Source organism: Octopus sinensis, linkage group LG4 (genome assembly GCF_006345805.1).
Source record: "Octopus sinensis linkage group LG4, ASM634580v1, whole genome shotgun sequence".
NCBI classification, from domain to species: Eukaryota; Metazoa; Mollusca; class Cephalopoda; order Octopoda; family Octopodidae; genus Octopus; species Octopus sinensis.
In genome coordinates this window covers 164,436,262-164,454,203 of record NC_043000.1, presented here as the reverse complement: position 1 = coordinate 164,454,203, position 17,942 = coordinate 164,436,262, and the positions used below count along the sequence as shown (strand labels likewise).

General features: G+C 37.5%; 1 protein-coding gene across 2 annotated transcripts in view; it reads right to left on the bottom strand.

Moving 5' to 3' along the window:
• LOC115211089 overlaps positions 1-17,942 on the bottom strand; it is a 74,140-nt gene that overhangs the window by 28,682 nt on the left and 27,516 nt on the right. The window contains exon 1 of one of the 2 annotated variants that reach the window (XM_029779979.2): positions 2,322-2,646. The exons of the other annotated variant lie outside the window; for it this stretch is intronic. The gene's annotated coding sequence lies outside the window, so the exon portion shown is untranslated. Of the gene's footprint in view, positions 1-2,321; positions 2,647-17,942 lie in introns of those variants that run through there. 2 annotated transcript variants of the gene reach the window in all.

Below are 17,942 nucleotides of genomic sequence, written 5' to 3'. Positions count from 1 at the left end.
TTGAGCTGGTTACATGTAGAAGATGAGTTGATTCCAAGACACCACAAGGGAAACAGGAGATACCAAGAAACCAGTTGAAGGGATGAATAGGATAGGTTTGAAAAAATGTAGAGATTGGGTACATAAAGCTGAAAGTTACGGAGAAGGTGGAGGGTTGTTTTTTTTTCCAAGTAGCAGGAGATTAATGAGGATTTGACTGATTGATACTAGGTATCAAAGTTTTGGTGAACTGCTGTGACTTTTTAACACACTTTAGCATACGATTAAGAAATAAGCAAATGTAAATGCAATCGTATAATTGTGAAGAATCAAGGAAACAATGATAACTGACACAAGTACAGTGACTTTTTCTTCATCCATTGTTTAGTCACTGCATACAAGTTGTACTGTCCAGTAATGTGCTACTTAAAATACTTTATTACTTTAATAATATTTATATTATTTAAATGAAATATGACTTTTCCTCCTGTAACCTTATTTCCATTTAGATTTTTTTCAAAGACTACCATGATTCTTCAGTCTCAACACACTTGATCTGGGATCAAGTCACTAACTATGCAAGTGCAATTCTGAAACCTCCATATTTAAATTCTGAAAAGTAATTTCTTCAATGTTATAAAATTTATCACCAAATTAAACTAATTAGGGTATAAATCTTTAATAATGGAAAGAAAAATAATTGATTGCAGCTGACACTTTATCCTTTTCTGATACGAGCTGCATCTTGGATTTCTTTGAACGTCAAAATATAGCCTTGATCAACATGATTTCTAACACTGACACATGACATCTCAAATTTGGTGGGAGGGTATAATTGATTTAACCAACACCAGAACTTCACTAGCATCATTTTATCAACCCTGCAAGTATGAAAATTCCTTCTCATCATAATAGCTTAGAACTGCAAGAAAGATACTGTCACAGTTGAAAACTATTTGTTTAATGGAAGATTCATTGCTCAACTAGAATTCAAGAATGTTGAGTTTCAATATTGCAGATCTGTTAAACTCTCTTCTAATAAAATAGGCATTGAAATTACAGCAGAGATGAAAGATCAAATGACGGAATTGCTGTTATTGATTTGGGATTTGAAGTTACTTTGAACTATTGGCTGCTATATTAACAGGTCTGACAACCTGTGTAGAAGCGTCGTCTATGTTCATCGATACGGGCATAAATTAGCTAAACTTTTAGTCTTCATCTATGTCAATAATTGTTATGCAAGTACAAAGCAGATCACCAGCAACGACAGAATAATCAAAACAATTATTTATTTATTTTGACTATTTAAAGAGAATACAGATTCCAGATACAGATTAGAAACTGTGTGTGTGTCAGTGGTGCGCCTTGTTTAGGAGAATCTCAGTTTACATCTTCACAATTGTAAAGATGAAAACCAGCGATAAAGTTGTAACGATGACAAGAAGAAAGAAGCTAATTTTAGCAGCAAAGCCGAAAACTGTACTCAGATGAATATTCTTCATTTAAGAATCACTTGAGCGATTCAGTTCCTTTAGTAATATATTCTCACGTGTATCTAAAAGTCAGTAATCACTTGTTTGTCACTTTAATGGAACAAGTAAAACTAAACAGCTAAATATCGATCTATACTTTAGCTAAACACCAAAGATTGACAAGGCCATTCATTGATAAAAAAAAAACAAAAACAGAAGCTAATAGGAACTTACAACATTAAACATGATTAAGAAATAAGGGATCTGGAATCGATATTGTACATGTTGCCAGTTTGATCGATCCAAAGAATGTCGAGGGTCCAATATTAGAGCCAGGAATGAGAGATGATGGGATTTCTGTTTAATTATAGATGTTTTCAAGAATATGTTTAATCGAAGATTTTGTTTCTTTATATAACAAGGGTTTACAACAAAGGCATCAAAATTGAATTCATTCGTTATCGTTCATGCCTTTTCTTGTGAGAAAATAGAAATCAGTTTGTATGGAACAACCCTGAAATGAATATTAAATACACACGGATATATTATGGCATGTGTGAGATGGGCAAAGGGTTAATTTGGTTTTTATAAGTGAAATTTATTGAAGTAAAGCGAGAAAAAAAGCAGGACAAACGAAAAGTTGGGAATGAAAAGTGTGAAAAGGAGAAAAGGTTGGTTTTTTTGTATAAAAGTGGAATTAATTTCGGTCAAAGAACGCCTCAACACTTTGCGTCCCGACCAAACACCAACAGAAATTTCCACCGTTTACGGATGTATTTAGGGTGTATTTAGGGTGTATTTAGGGTACTTATTCCATAAGAGATCCTGCAAAGGAATTCTCGGAAAATAACAAAAATATTACTTTACCTGCTTTTTTTTTTTTTAATTAAATTTGGTTTGATTGCACCTGCTTTAGGAATCTAATGCCATGTTTCCCTCCAGCTTGGGTAAAGGATAAAACTACTCACAACACGCTTCTTTGCTATTATTTTCCTCTGATTCGCTTTCTAACTACTTTTTTTGTTTTGTTTGTCTCTCTCTCTCTCTCTCTCTCTCCCTCTCTCTATGTATGACTATTTCCCTCTCTGCTCAACTAATTGTGCCCGAGTTTCCCTCCTCTCCGTTAGCGCCGTTGTCGGAGTTACCTCCCTTGTTCGCTACCCAACATTTTAGCGGTGAAGGCTGGAGTTAGAAATAGTAATGAGGGCGACGGAGGCGAGAGAGGGAGAAAGCGAGAGCGATGGAGAGAGAGGGGGGGAAAGCGAGAGCGATGGAGAGAGAGAGGGAGAAAGCGAGAGCGATGGAGAGAGAGAGAGAGGGAGAAAGCGAGAGCGATGGAGAGAGAGAGGGAGAAAGCGAGAGAGAGAGAGGAATGTATGACTGGCAAATGAACAAAAACAGAGGATAGAAGTAGTAGCATCACGAATCACGGTAGTAACAGTAGTAATAGTAGTAGTAGTAGTAGTAGTAGTAAGAGCGGCAGCAGTGCATGTTAGAGTGGTAGTAGTAGTGGTGGTAGTAAGTATTTCTCCAAAGAATTGCATTTCGGACGGCGTCGACCTTTTCTTCCCCAAACCCTTTCACACTTCCACTAAAATGGAATTTCTCTACATTTAAAACCCCAAACATTATTTGCACTCATCTACATAGGATTCTTTAAAAAGATCTTTTCTTTGGCGCATTTGGGGGGGGGGCAGATAATTTTTATCTAAATATAATTTTATTTAAAAGAAATTTTAAATTTTATTGAAGTTGAATTTTTAGAATCAAATATAAATTTTATATTTGAAATCTTCCATAGTTTGTTTCTTCATCACATTTGTACTTCTCTTTCTTCAAAACTAAAAATCGTTATTAAAAAAGAAATAAAGTAAAATGACAGTTAAAATTACATTTTCGTATGTCAGAACTTTTATCTAATTTATTTATATTTTCTTTTTTTTCTTTCTCAAACAGCAGAATATATACAATACCCTATCTCTTATTGGTCTTCCAGAAATCCGGTCTTATATTGTACCTCATATGAAGTAAACAGACCGTTTTTTAAGGTTAATTTGCTGCGTTAGAAATAATTTGGGTTTTTTTACTTTTTTAAGCGGATTCGTGAAAATTAAACATATTCTTGCTTCAGAATTGGATTAATTTGTATCTGTATTTGTTAAATAAAATCATGTTATTTTCATCCTGACATTATACTGTATATATGACTATGAAGTATTTTAAGAATTTTAAAGGGATAAATATAAGACAGACCCTGCTTTACAAAATGTGTTAATTTGAATCCATTAAATACGATTTAGCTCTTTAATTATCATAGTTTATTTTATTTTTAATGTGAGTATATATTTAGGCCTATCTCCCCAAAATCTAGAAATCAGTGACACTTCCGGCCGTCCCCAGCTAGCCGGTCCAGTAACTGGTTCAGTACTTTATATAAATGGCTAAAAAAGTAAAAGAATTCACGGGTTTTACAAACTTTTACTTTCTCTCTCCAAATGCTTTAGAAGAGAGAACGCAAGAAACAATGACGTCATACTACAGTGAAAAGTACATTCAAAATTTAAAGGGAGAAAAATCTGCCACGCCTTTCTTTTTTCTTGTGGCTCTCGTCACAGACTTCTTCTCAGAAGAGCGATGCACTTTGACAATTTGATCATCGCACAAAATGCTTTGCGGTGATAATATCAGCCCTTTTGTGTTCCATCTTCAAATGCCAACTGTCTAACGCAAGAGCCTTTCTCATTTCTTTTTTAATAGTTTCGTCTTGACGAAGTGACTGTGCCTGGAAACTTGCTTGACATGCTAGAAAAAGTAACCTAATTGCCTTCATTTAACACTCTATCGTGTTAAAAAAAAAGCACATCTTGGATAATGCAAAATAAAGTGCCTTATGCGGCTTTTGACAGGTACTTTCTCGCAAAAATTTATTACCTCCTCGTTGAATTTCTTTTTTAAATCTTTCCTACAACACTCAGTCTATTTATTCAGCACCATTTGTTGACAATAACCGGCTACACACCCAAGTGTGAAAATTTTCTACAAATACCTTTCAGATGGTGGAGATTACAATTATATCCGAATTTAATGTGGAAAAAAAAATATTGATGGGCGCGCACACATCATACTGACATAGGCCACAATTTTTTCAAAAAGTAATGTTTCATTTTATATATATGATATATATATTTCAGTCATGCAGGAGCACCGCCTTTTAGTCGAACAAATCGTCCCCAGGACTCATTCTTTGTAAGCCTAGCACTTATTCTATGGGTCACTTTTGTCGAACCGCTAAGTTACGGGGACGTAAACACACCAGCATCGGTTGTCAAGCGATGTTGGGAAACAAACACAGACGCACAAATATATATACACACACACACATCGTCGTGTGTGTGTGTGTGTGTGTGTGTGTGAAGGCGCATGGCTCAGTGGTTAGAGCGTCGAGCTTACGCTCGTAAAGTTGTGAGCTCGAATCCCGGATCGGGCTGCGTGTTGTGTTCTTGAGCAAGACCCTTTATTTCACGTTGCTCCAGTTCACTCAGCTGTAGAAATGAGTTGCGACATCACTGGTGCCAAGCTGTATCGGCCCCTTTGCCTCTCCCTTGGATAACACTAGTGGCGTGGAGAGGGGAGGCCGGTATGCAAGGGCAACTGCTGGTCTTCCATAAACAACCTTGCCCGGACTTGTGCCTGGGAGGGGAACTTTCTAGGTGCAATCCCATGGTCTGTGTCGTGACGGGCTTCCGTTTACCACATCCACTCGCGCTTTAATCGGCCCGGTGCTATAGTAGAAGACACTTGCCCAAGGTGGGACTGAACCACACATCCACTCCTGCGCCTATTTAAATATATATATGTATATATATACATACATACATATATATATATAATGATGTGTGTATGTATATGCGTACCCATCTATTATTTTCACATTAAATTCCAATATAATCGTAATCTACACCACTTAAAAGATATTTGTAGAAAATTTCATAAAAATAATTAATTTTTTCTTAAAGATATGAGGAAACAAAGTCAAGAGGAGGCACACGTGTGTGTTCCAAAACGATCGACATCGAAGAGCTGTCTCTAAGCTTCTCTTTTTCTCCGAGTAGTGCAAAATATTTATCCTATTTTGTGAACTATTTTTGTAATGACAACAACCTCTTGGTATAAAACGCTCCACTTCACTTAGACACACGAGCTAAATTTTTCGTCTTATCAAACCCTATTATCTTAAAACAATGACGATAGGCATATTTCATAATGTGTCTTTCTTAGGATGTATCACTTCATGGAGAATGGATGGAATACCTTTACACTTAGATCTATTAGACCAGATCACCATTAATGTACTGATAATTGAAAAGCGTTATGGTCAAAAATAGGAAACCCGGAGCCCATAAGTTTACAGCCGATGGATATTGTGAGATCGTGTTTTCGATTCCCAGACCAGGCGTTGCGTTGTGTTTAAGCAAAACACTTTATTTCACGTTTTCTGTGATCATTGCAGAACCCTAATAGGTCGTCTAACGAGAGAGTCCATGATATAGCTGTGTGGTTTTCAAATTTTGGCAAAAGGCTAGCAATTTTAGGAGATGGGGTAAGTCGATGACATTGATCGCAGTGCCCAGTTGGTACTTATTTTTGTCGACCTCACCGGAATTCGAACTCGGAATGTAAAGACGGACGAAATGCCGCTAAGCATTTTGCCAGGCGTACTAACGATTCTACTAGCGCTCCACATTTTAATTATGTTGGCTTCAAATTTTGGCAAAAGATCAAGCGTTCGAGAATGAGGTTAAGTCAATTACATTGATCCCCAGTGCGTAACTGGTACTTATTTTATCGATCCAAGAAGGATGAAAGGCAAAACAGACCTCGGCGAAATTTGAACTCAGAACGTGGAGATGGACGAAATGGCGCTAAACATTTCGCCCGTTGTGCTACCGATTCGGCCGGCTCACCACCTTCTATATATATATATATTGAAAAGCATTTTAGAGTCTGAAGGATTCAACGTACTCTTCAGATTGTTCGTTCAAACATTGTCAAAATTATTAAAATCTAGGTGGTGGATGATAATAATTCTAAAACGTACAATACTGTAAATGAAGTAACATCATATAGACCCATCATTCTGTTGTGGATACCGGTGGTTAAAAAATACTAACACAAAGGGGAAAAAAACTAACATCAACAAAGTTTTCTATACCATTCATTCCCTGCTATTTATTTATACAAAAAATACTCGATTTCTCTGGAAATATTAGATAATGTCTTCAAATTCCCTTCATATAGGAAACAACGGAATGGTCAAGGCTGTTATGCTTTTGATCATAGGCCATCTCGATCAAGGTTGATACGGGATTAAATATCCATAACATTAAACACTAGCTTGCAACAATCTGTAAGGTCAGCAAGCATATGTTGTGCAGAAGAAAAACATTTCCAGAACAAGCGATTTCTCTAATAGGTACCACAGGGATTCATCTTCTCATCCGCCTTTTTCAAAGTACATGCAGACGGCATTCCTACATCTCCACAAAACATATACACAGCCTCATATGTAGATGGCATCCAATTTGCAATCGCTGCAATGATTTTAACCCAAAATACACCACCAAGAAACCTGGACCCAAAGAACGGTTTTAAAGTAGGATGTACTTTGAGAGATATTTGGCTGTTAATTTTAGTAGGTCATGCGGCTGCGTTCACTTCCCTCATTTAACGTTTTTCAACATCAAGCATAGAACAAAGCTAGTAATGTTTCAATACCAGATCGTTTATTATGCACACACCTAATACTAAAACATATCTTGACAGAAAGCCTGGAATTTGTAAGGAGATTAGTAGATTACATCAACATCGGTAGTTGAATGGTACATTATTTTATCAAATCCAGTAAAATGGAAGAAAAGGTGATCCCCGTAGGATTTGAAGTAAGAACATACAGAACCAGACCAAATGCGCCAAGGGGTTTTGTCCGATGCTCTAACGATTCTGTCAAATGATTACCTTGGAAATAATTTAAATAATACTAGTCATGACGTTTATGACTTCTGCCTTTTCCTTGTTTTTTTTTTTTTTCTTAATACTTTTGTCTTGAGAAAAGGACTGTGTCCGTGGGCCTTGGCAGAAAACTGAAACCAAAGACATTGGTATCATAAACGTTCAATGAACCTTGCTCGACATGCTAGAAAGAGCAACCTAATCTTCCTTATCTGACATTCTTAAAATAAAGCACATCTTGGTTAATGTAATTCAAATTAGATATTTCATACTCACGAATGATTTTCACATGATTAAAGTGAGTACGGTAAAAAATTCTGTTATCGTAGACTCACCCCCTCTTGAATGCTCATATCTATATGTATGATAGTTAATGAGAGTGTATAACTCTTACGTATTAGAGGTGGTCTACCGTATAGTTATAATACTGGATGGAAAACAATCTGCTTTAGAATTGAATCCATTTTCCATATTCTACAACAATGAGCCGTTCTAGATTAAAATCTTGAAGAGGTTAGTTCAGTGGTTCTGAGCCATTTTTTTTGCCTAATTAACACAGAACCAGACTAAATGCGGGAAGGGATTATCTAATAACTTCGCAAACGTCGTCATCCACCATCTAATTTGATACCATCACCTGACCCTTGTGTACCTTCAACGGAGGTGATTCTACTGCAAGAACTTGAAGCAAGCTTCTGGGTTGAAAAATATAAGATCTCCCTCCTTGTCTCCTATTCTAGAAGGTCCTGTCAAAAATGTCGTTAGTGTTGCTCTTCCTAAACTATAAAAATAAACACTGTCTAATTAGTTTGGCCCCACTATTATCGATCCTTTTATGATCTGCTCCCTGCCAGCTTTTTATTAGAATATATCTGTGATTTAATTTTCACATCTACAGTGTCTTTCAATATACGGGTTCTATCCAAGTTTCAGTTAGAGTTAAATCATGGGGCGAATTGTGATCCTGTTCATAACGTTTACGGTATGGCTAGCACTATAATCTATGGAGTTACTGGTATAGATTGGTTATTGTAGAGAGTGAAACCTGAAAATAAGCGACCACTGCGTATCGGAGTGTGCCGTACGGTCGTCTTCAGCAAGCATAATTGAGGAAATGGATCAATGAGCGGCACCTCATCATTTGGCCGAGTATCGATTGGGACTGGGTTAAGGCTGCTCAACAATAAGAACAACTTGTCACTCAAATGAGTCTGTGTAAGTCCCAGCCAGGTCGAGAGTGCCATGGTGGTGGAACAAGGAGGTTGACAGCGTCATAAAGGCAAAGTGAAAGGCCTAGAAAGACTGGAAAATTGGTGGAAGTAGAGAATTATATCGAGTAACCAGAAGGGAAGCTAGACGACAGATTTGCATAGAAAAAAGAACAGCAGAAGTTTAAAAGTTTGCCAATGTTCTACAGCCTGAAGTGTTCAAGATTACAAAACAGTGTATTAGAGAGAATAGATTTGTTGTAGGTGAGAAATGTGTGCAAATGAATAATGGTATGCTTGCACTTAGAGATTCAGAGAGGAAAAATGCATGTAAGTGCTGCTATGAATGGTTGCTAAATGTGGAAAATGTAGGGAAGGAGAGATTTCCAAATATAGAACCAACTGAAGGGCCAGCCATAAATTGACAGCAGTATGATAAATAATGCAATTAAGGATATGAAGACTGGGAAAGCTTCTGAACCATCAGGAATTACCGTTGAGATGTTTAAAATATTTGATGGAGTAGGATACGGCCTAGTTACTTGCATAGTTAATCAGGTTATCCAGGAAGGCGTAGTAGTATTATAGTTATCTGCTACAAGGGTAAAGATAATGCCTCAGATAAAACAAGTAGGGAGGTATATAAGTGCTGGATCAGATCATGAAATTTAGAGAGACTTATAACTCAATTGATTAGGAATAGAATTAAACTAGATGAGATGCAATTTAGTTTTGTATCTGGGAAGATACTATAGATGTTATCATTTGTTAAGGTTATATCAACATACATTCTATAGAAATTATATCCAGCATAATTTCTATAGCAAAGTCTGTAGAGATAACCCTAATAAGTAATGTAAAGGGCACTGCAAACACAGTATTGGCTTATAAAAACGTTTAATATGCTTTATAGTATATTATGGTTGCATAATGAAATACCGCGTACCTACAAGTCATTAGCACAGATGTCATCTTCCTAGTGAGACGAGTTCAAGAGAAATACCTGGTCAAAAGTAAACCATTGTACTTGGCTTTCATTGGCCTGGAGAAAACTTTTGACAGAATCTCTAGCCCAGATATCTGGTGGTCTCTAAGAAAGTTAGGAGTAGATGAGTGGCTTGTTAGAGCTGCACAAGCCATGTATAGCTGTGTTATTAGTAGAGTGAAAGTCGGTTATGAATACAATGATGAAAAAGCAGGGGTTCAACAGGGTTCAATTTTCAGTCCATTCTTGTTCCTCCATAGTCCTCCAGGCCTTAACAGTTGCATTTAAAAATGGCTCTCGAGGGAACTACTATATGCTGATGACCTCGTTCTTATTACAAAATTAGTAACAGAATAGGAGAAGAAATTTTAGGTACAGAAGCAAAACAGGGAATCAAAGGGCCCACATAAAATTCTCTTTCCGTCAGGTAAATAACCTTGCTCAAAATGTAGGAAAGGTGTTGGTAGAAATTCCATTCTTTGCACCCAGTGCAAGTTATGGACAGATAAGAGGTGCAGTGGCATCACAGGAAGGTTAACAGAGAAAGTTGTCATTGTATGTGACAGATGAGCAGGAAGAATAAACTCTAAGGACACACGGGAATTAAACTCTCTCAAATGCTCAGGAAGCTCCCTTGAGGTGGTAGATAGTTTTGGTTACTTAGGTGACCAAGTTAGCAAATTAGTGGTGGGAGATTTTCCGAAAGTGCTGATGTTAGAATAAGAATGGGATGGAGGAGGTTGAGGGAGCTTTTATCCGGCGTTGGCGGGAATGAAAGGCAGATGGTATGACGCTTGTGAATGAACAGCTAGACTTCATGTTAGTGAGACATGGGCTCTGAAAGTAGAAGACATGTGTAGACTAGAGAGAAATGAAGCGAGTGTGTTACGATGGATAACAAACATCAATGTGCATGTACGACAAAGTACCCCCACTTCTTTGCATGCCTACGAACAGCAATTCTACATGGTAGTGAGGGGTGGGCCCTGAATGCAAAGGACATGCGAAGGCAATAGAGGAATGGGACTAGTAAGCTCCGATGGATGACTAATATAAATGTACACCTGCAACAGCGAGTCAGTGTATAGAGAGAGAAGTCAGGTATAAGAGAGTTAAGACGCTGTGTGCAAGAGAGAAAACTACGCTGGTTTGGTCATGTGATGTGGATGGATGCTGACAGCTGCATAAAGAAGTGCCATTTACTCAGAGTGGATGGAACTCGGGGAAGAAAAGGACCAAGGAAAACCATGGGACGAAGTACTGAAGGACGACCTCAGAACGCCGAACCTTTCGGACGAGATGACAAAGGACTAAGATACCTGGCACCTTGCTGCACTCAAGAAGACCCGTCCTCCACAGCAGAAGTGTTAAGACCGCATCTCCTGATGAAGAGAAGTGGCCTGCAAGGACCATATACCAGTGTTACGTGAAAAGCACTCGTGCAAGCCACACGTTAAGAGTACCTAGCGCACACTGTAAAGTGGTTTGCGTTAGAAAGGACATCCAGCTGTAAAAAACAAGCCAAATCAAACTGGAACTTGGTACAGCTTCCCAGATCGTCCAACACATTCCAGCATGGAAAACGGGCATTAAAGGATGGTGATGACGATATATATACAGATGAGTCTAAAGTAGCACCCAGTTTCTGGGAATTCATACATATCAACCCCAAAACAGGAATTGGGCGCTACTTTTGACTCATCCTGTATATGCGTGTGTTTTACTGTCTCCTTGCATTTACATCGGATAACAGTTGTAAGCGAGTATTACTGTCATACAAGAGGTGTTGTTTATTTCTTTCTTGTAATCATGTCTGGGCTACCTTACTTGGAAACAGGTGAGAGATGGCAATGGGAAGGGCATCCGGCTGTACAAAATCTGCCTGATCCATGTGATCATGGAAAAGTGGATATTTCCTATATATTACGAAAACGATATTTTCAACCGAGACATTATAACTATATCCGATTGTTCAAGAGCTTCAATTCTGTGTATGTACATATATTTACTCAACTATTGACATTTATCAATAGTTTTTTTCCAGTAACAGGTTATGTTACTTGAACAGATCAACCGTAACATAACCTGTTACACTTCCATTGTTTTGATGCACCATATCCTATCATTAATAGAACTCGACATTGTTATACCAGCATTATATGTTGCTAGCAGTATCGCCAGGCGTTGCTCGGGTTTGTTTCGACCCTTTAGAATTGGAATTTTTGAAAAGTAAAAATTTTGCATTATGTAGCTTGTTATTCTCTGTGAGTGAACATTTTTCTAGTTGAAATACACCGAAAAATGGCGACACAGCAGTGAAAAAAATCGTAAAAAATAGGGATTTTCATAGTAAAAAAGCACCTATTTGATTTAAATAATTTTTGGTGTTAACATGGTCCAATTTGAATTTTTTCTTCTACAGAAGGAAGAGCAAGCCTTCTATCATACTCTCAATTTTGGTCAACTTGCGCCGCAGGGTCTCGGAGGAGATAGTGTTAGTTGAAGGCTACCAAACCTGCCATACACAGTCAACTTCAGCTTTATACATAAATAGATTACTATCAGTAGTCAATCACCTGAGCAATAAAATACTTCAATACAAATGTCCTTTTCTTCAGTTTTTCTTCGATAAAAGAAAAATTTTAAACACGCATACACTTTAAAGAAAAGAACTATTTTATCGATTCCACAAGAATTTACAACGTAAAGAAATGTAACTAAATACTGCAAGCATTTAGTCCTTTAAGTTTACAATAACGACTTAATACGATCTTAATAAAATTAAATAGGAGAAAACTGTGAAACATCTTATAAAAGTTATTTCCCTTATGTCATCTGTGAGTGAGGGTGGAAAATATTTTTGACGTTTATTTTCTTGCATATGAAGGTCAATTTTTGTTTACGCAGTGTTACAGAAAATAAATTCGCTCGAGTATAGAACGTTGCCCGGCAAACCACATCTGTCATCTATGCACAAAACTCGAAAATTCCTTCCGAAACAGATGGGTTGAATGCAGTAAATGTCGTGTTTCGATCTGCTTTCAATGTGCCACAAACTTTGGAAACTTTGGCAGACACCCATAAAATTATCAACCATCTCACAAACAATAACTTTGAGCACCTTTTCAAACTCCACCCATCTAACACCCGTGGACATATTTACAAAGTCAGAAAACAGCACAGCTCCCATGACTTCAGGAAACATTTTTTCACGCTGAGAGTTGCTGAAGCATGGAACAAACTGCCAGCATCAGTTGTTAGTTGTCGGAGCACTGCATCCTTCAAAACTTCCATGCTTCCTGAGATTCGCCAACACTACACCTGATTTTCTCCTCTCCATACACACACAAGCATGTATCTGACTCATGCATTGTTCGCTTTCCAGACATTTCTACATTACTGCATACACTTTATATGCACTTTCTGACAAGTTGTGGTGCACCTGAGCACTGTATACAATACTTTCATTATTATTATTATTATTATTATATGGCGACAATGAGAAGATTTATAATTTGTCAAATGGTGTGCATGTATGTGATATTTTTTAAATATTAAAACTGGAACTCAAGTCGCAAGATAAAATCTCTGCTTCAGTTTAAATTGAAAAAAAAATCTTCTGTATGTACTGAACACTCCTTTCTAATGCGTCCGACATTAAGCAACGAACTTATACACACACGTTAGTTTGACTTATCACATTCATTAAAGTTTCGTGGGCATAGGACGCGTTCACCTAATGATTAGGTCCTAATCTGAAATTCAAAGATAGTGTCAAATGGTTTTAAATACATGTAACTTCAACAAAACGTGTTGAGTCCAACTTTCTTTCGCGCGCACGCGCGATCACGACCATATGCTACCAAGATGCAATGGCTGGCTATGGTGTGAAGTTTGATAAATAGACTTGCAACAGTAAAAAGAAATATATTGCAGTAACTGTTTTTTAAGCTGAAGTAACAGAAAATAGTGTAAGAAATAAAAATCTTTTATAATTGAACAGGTTGTTGCTTATTTGGATTGTACTGAATTTCAAAAAAGAGGGGTGCCTCATTGCCAGTGATTGATAAAATTGTTAGTTTTGAACTGCTAAATCCAAATAATCCACAATCATCAAATCCTAACAGTTTAGTCAAGGAAGATAAGGGACATGATATCTGTGGAACAGATAACTCAAATTTTACTTGTATGGTAGAAGGTCAATGTAGCAATTAATATCCAAGACAAGATACCAACATTAATTGAAAATTCTTCTTAACTGCAATCCGGAGGGAGGGGTAGGGGGCTTTTATTGCTTTCATATGCAATGGAAACAGAAGTTATTGACTATCATTGTATTGTTTCCATGTAATATGTGGTTATTACAAGGGTTTAAAGTGCAACAATTAAGTAAGAAAAACAGTAAAATGCCATCATATATATGCACACAGACTTTGATCTTCAAATTCACTGCCAAGAGAAGATGTACAATTGAGATGCTAGCAATGAAAAACGAAGCTAATAAACTTTTCAATTATGAAAATTGCATTTGATGTTTCACTTTTTAAATTAAGACAGCTTGCTTTCGAATGCTTGCTAACACATTTCTCCTACCAATAAATTATTGTTTAATCAAAATATTAGGCAGCAATGAGCTGGCAGAATCATTAGCATGCCAGACACAATGCTTCATAACATTTCTTCTGGCTTTATGTCCTGAGTTCAAATCCCACTGAGCTTGACTGTCTTTCAGCCTTTTTGTGTGTGTGTGTGTGCGGGGGGGGGGGGGTCAATGAAATAAGTACCAGTTGCATACTGGGGTTGATGTAATCAACTATTACCCTCCCGCAAAATTTCAAGTTTAATCCAAATCAGGTACAAGGGATACCTGAATGCAATCAGTCAATAAAATTTACAACTTATTTTATGGGAAGGGAAGATAATATCCAGGCAAGAGAAATTCCTTACGGTAATTTCCCATAATACTACTCAGCTATAGTTATCACTGACAAGTGAGTATGACTTCATAGCATATACCATGCTTTCATTAATTGTTTTAGGTGCCTGTATAGTCATGAGCAGACAAAGACATCCTTTCAGTCATCTCACTCTTGATCCAACAGAAGAGCCAGGATATGACAGCTGGAAAGAGAGAGGATGTCCAACATTTGGTTGGCACTCATATCATCCCCCACTCTCTCTCTCTCTCTCTATATATATATATATATATATACAACGAAGTCGCGTATTGTCCTTGCCTTCGAATTGCGGAGTAGATGAAACAGGGACAACTGATGAAGGGGAATATTCTTTATGTTGCATGTTCGTTTCTGTTTGTTTTTATCGTTGTTCGAAAAAAAGTTTGTTTTTCTATGTTATTTCTTTGATGTCCTGTACCCATATATGCATGTATATATACATATATATGTAGGTATGTACATATATGTATGTATAGATGCATATATTTATATATTATTTATATTATATATATAAATAATAATAATAATGAAATTATTGTATACAGTGCTCAGGTGCACCACAACTTGTCAGAAAGTGCATATAAAGTACATGCAGTAATGTAGAAATGTCTGGAAAGCGAACAATGTATGAGTCATATACATGCTTGTGTGTGTATGGAGGGGAGAAAATCAGGTGTAGTGTTGGCGAATCTCAGGAAGTATGCAAGTTTTGAAGGATGCAGTGCTCCGACAACTAACAACTGATGCCGGCAGTTTGTTCCATGCTTCAGCAACTCTCAGCGTGTATATATATTTATGTAGCGCCTTGGTTTTAGGATCTCAATTTAGAGCCCACGACAGAATTGAAATCCTAAAACCAAAGTGCCACATAAAAAGCACCCAGTGCACTCTGCAAAGTGGTTGGCATTAGGAAGGGCATCCAACCATAAAAACCAAACCAGAGTATGGAAGCTGGCGTGGCTCCTGGCTTTGCCAGTTCTTGTCAAGCCACCCAACCCATACCAGCATGGGAAATGGACATCAAATGTTGCTAAAAATGATGATGATATACATGTGTGTGTATTTACCATTTAAAGAATCTTAGTAAAACAGAATGAAAAATTTAGAGATTTACTAATGGATGCTTCTGACAAAAGAGAGGAAGAGTTGGGAACATATAGCTTAGAGGATAATTTATTGAGGGCTACGGACAAAATCTGTGGTTGGTGCAGAGTGCCAGTTTGACCAAAGGTGACATGGTGGCGGAGCAAGGAGGTTGAAAGTGCCACAAAAGCAAAAGGACAAGACTGGAAAACTGGTGGAAGCAGAGAATTATATGAGGTAGCCAAAAGGGCAGGTAGGTGTCAGGTATACATAGGAAAAGGAGTAGCTGAAGGTAAGAGATTTGCAAATGTTCTACAGCATGAGGATCAGAGGGATGAGGTGTTTAGGATTGCAAAGCAGTGCATCAGAGAGAATAGAGATGTGGCAGGTGAGAAATGTGTGCAAATGGATAATGGTATGCTTGCACTTAGTGACTCAGAGAAGCAAGATGCATGGAAATGTCACTATGGAAGGTTACTAAATGTGGAAAATGAATGTGAGAAGGAGAGTTTACTGAATATCGAACCAATTGAGTGACCATCACTATAGAGTGGATAGCAGCATAATGGATAAGGCAATTAAGGAAATGAAGATTGGGAAAGTCCATGGGCCACCAGGAATCACTGCCAAGATGATTAAAATCTCCGGTGGTGTAAGATACAGCTTAGTCACCTGTATAATTAATTAGGTTATTCAGGAGAAGACCATCCCCAATGACTGGTGTAGTAGTATTGTAGTTAGCTGCTACAAGGGTTAAGGTGATGCCTGAGACAGAAACAACTACAGAGGCATTAAATTGCTAGACCAAGTCATGAAAGTTACTGAGAGTGTTTTAGTTCAATTGATTAGGAATAGAATTAAACTAGATGAGAAGAGTACCACAGATGCCATCTTCCTAATGAGACAGCTGCAGGAAAAGTACTTGACCAAAAGTAAGCCATTGTAATTAGCTTTCGTCGACCTGCAGAAAATTTTCAACTGAGTTCCCTGCTCTGTTATATGGTGGTGCCTAAGGAAGTTGGGAGTAGAGGAGTGGCTTGTTAGAGCTGCACAAACCATGTACAGTGGTGCTGTTAGTAAGGTGAGAGTCAGCCATGAATACAATGGATTTAGCATAAAGGTAGGAGTTCACCAGGGCTCAGTTCTCAGCCCACTCTTATTCATTATAGTCCTCCAAGCCATAACAGAGGAATTCAAAACTGTGTGCCCGTGGGAAGTGCTATATGCTGATGACCTTGCTCTTATTGAAGAATCTTTAGCAGAATTAGAGAAGAACTTCCTGATATGGAAACACAACCTGGAATCAAAGAGCCTTAAAGTTAACCTAGCAAAGTCCAAAGTTGTTGTTAGTAAGAAAGAAGATAAGACTTTCTTTCCGTCATGTAAATGGCCTTGCTCAATATGTAGGAAAGGAGTTGGAAGAAATTTCATTCGCTGCACCTGGTGTAAACTATGGACATATAAGAAGTGCAGTGGAGTCACAGACAGATTAATAGATAAAAGTGTCTTTGTATGTGCTGCTCAAAAAAAGATAAGAAGTCAACAAAATGCTAAAAAATCGATAAAACCCAAGTCCAGAATAAATAAATACAACTGCACAAGAAATGAAGATATTCCTAGGTTTACTGTTATGGATGGGATTGAATGAAGGAGGTGCTATGCATGAATACTGGACAAACAATCCATTATTTCTACCTCCAATAACCGCAAAAGGGAAAACACTATCTAGAAACAGGTTTCAACTTCTGCTAAACTGTTTTCACTTTTCAGATAATGAACAAGCAGACAAAGACGACAGACTGGTTCAGTCTGGGCTGGAACGCATCAACATCTCAGAAATATTCTGTGAATCTTCTCAGCTGCAAAAGCCTTTGTATCAATGATGGAAATTTTTTCTTACCTTTTTGTTGAATTCACAAACTGACTGGTGGGAATAAAATGACCGGTTAATTTTCATCTCTGTTCATATATACACATGTATGTGTGTGTTACTAGTACCAGAAATCTCTCTCCCTCCTCTCTTTTTCTGCCTCTTTCTCTTCCTTCACTAACGCTACCCATACTTCTACTCTATTTCAACCCATTTCACACCATTTAATTCTTTCATCCCTCACTGTTGCCAGAGATAAAAGAGTTAATACTCTCAGACACACACGCATACATAAGTCTGTCTCCAGTTTATTTCTCCATAAGGAATTAAGATGGCATTGCTTTCAGTACTGACCAGTTCCATACTACATACATG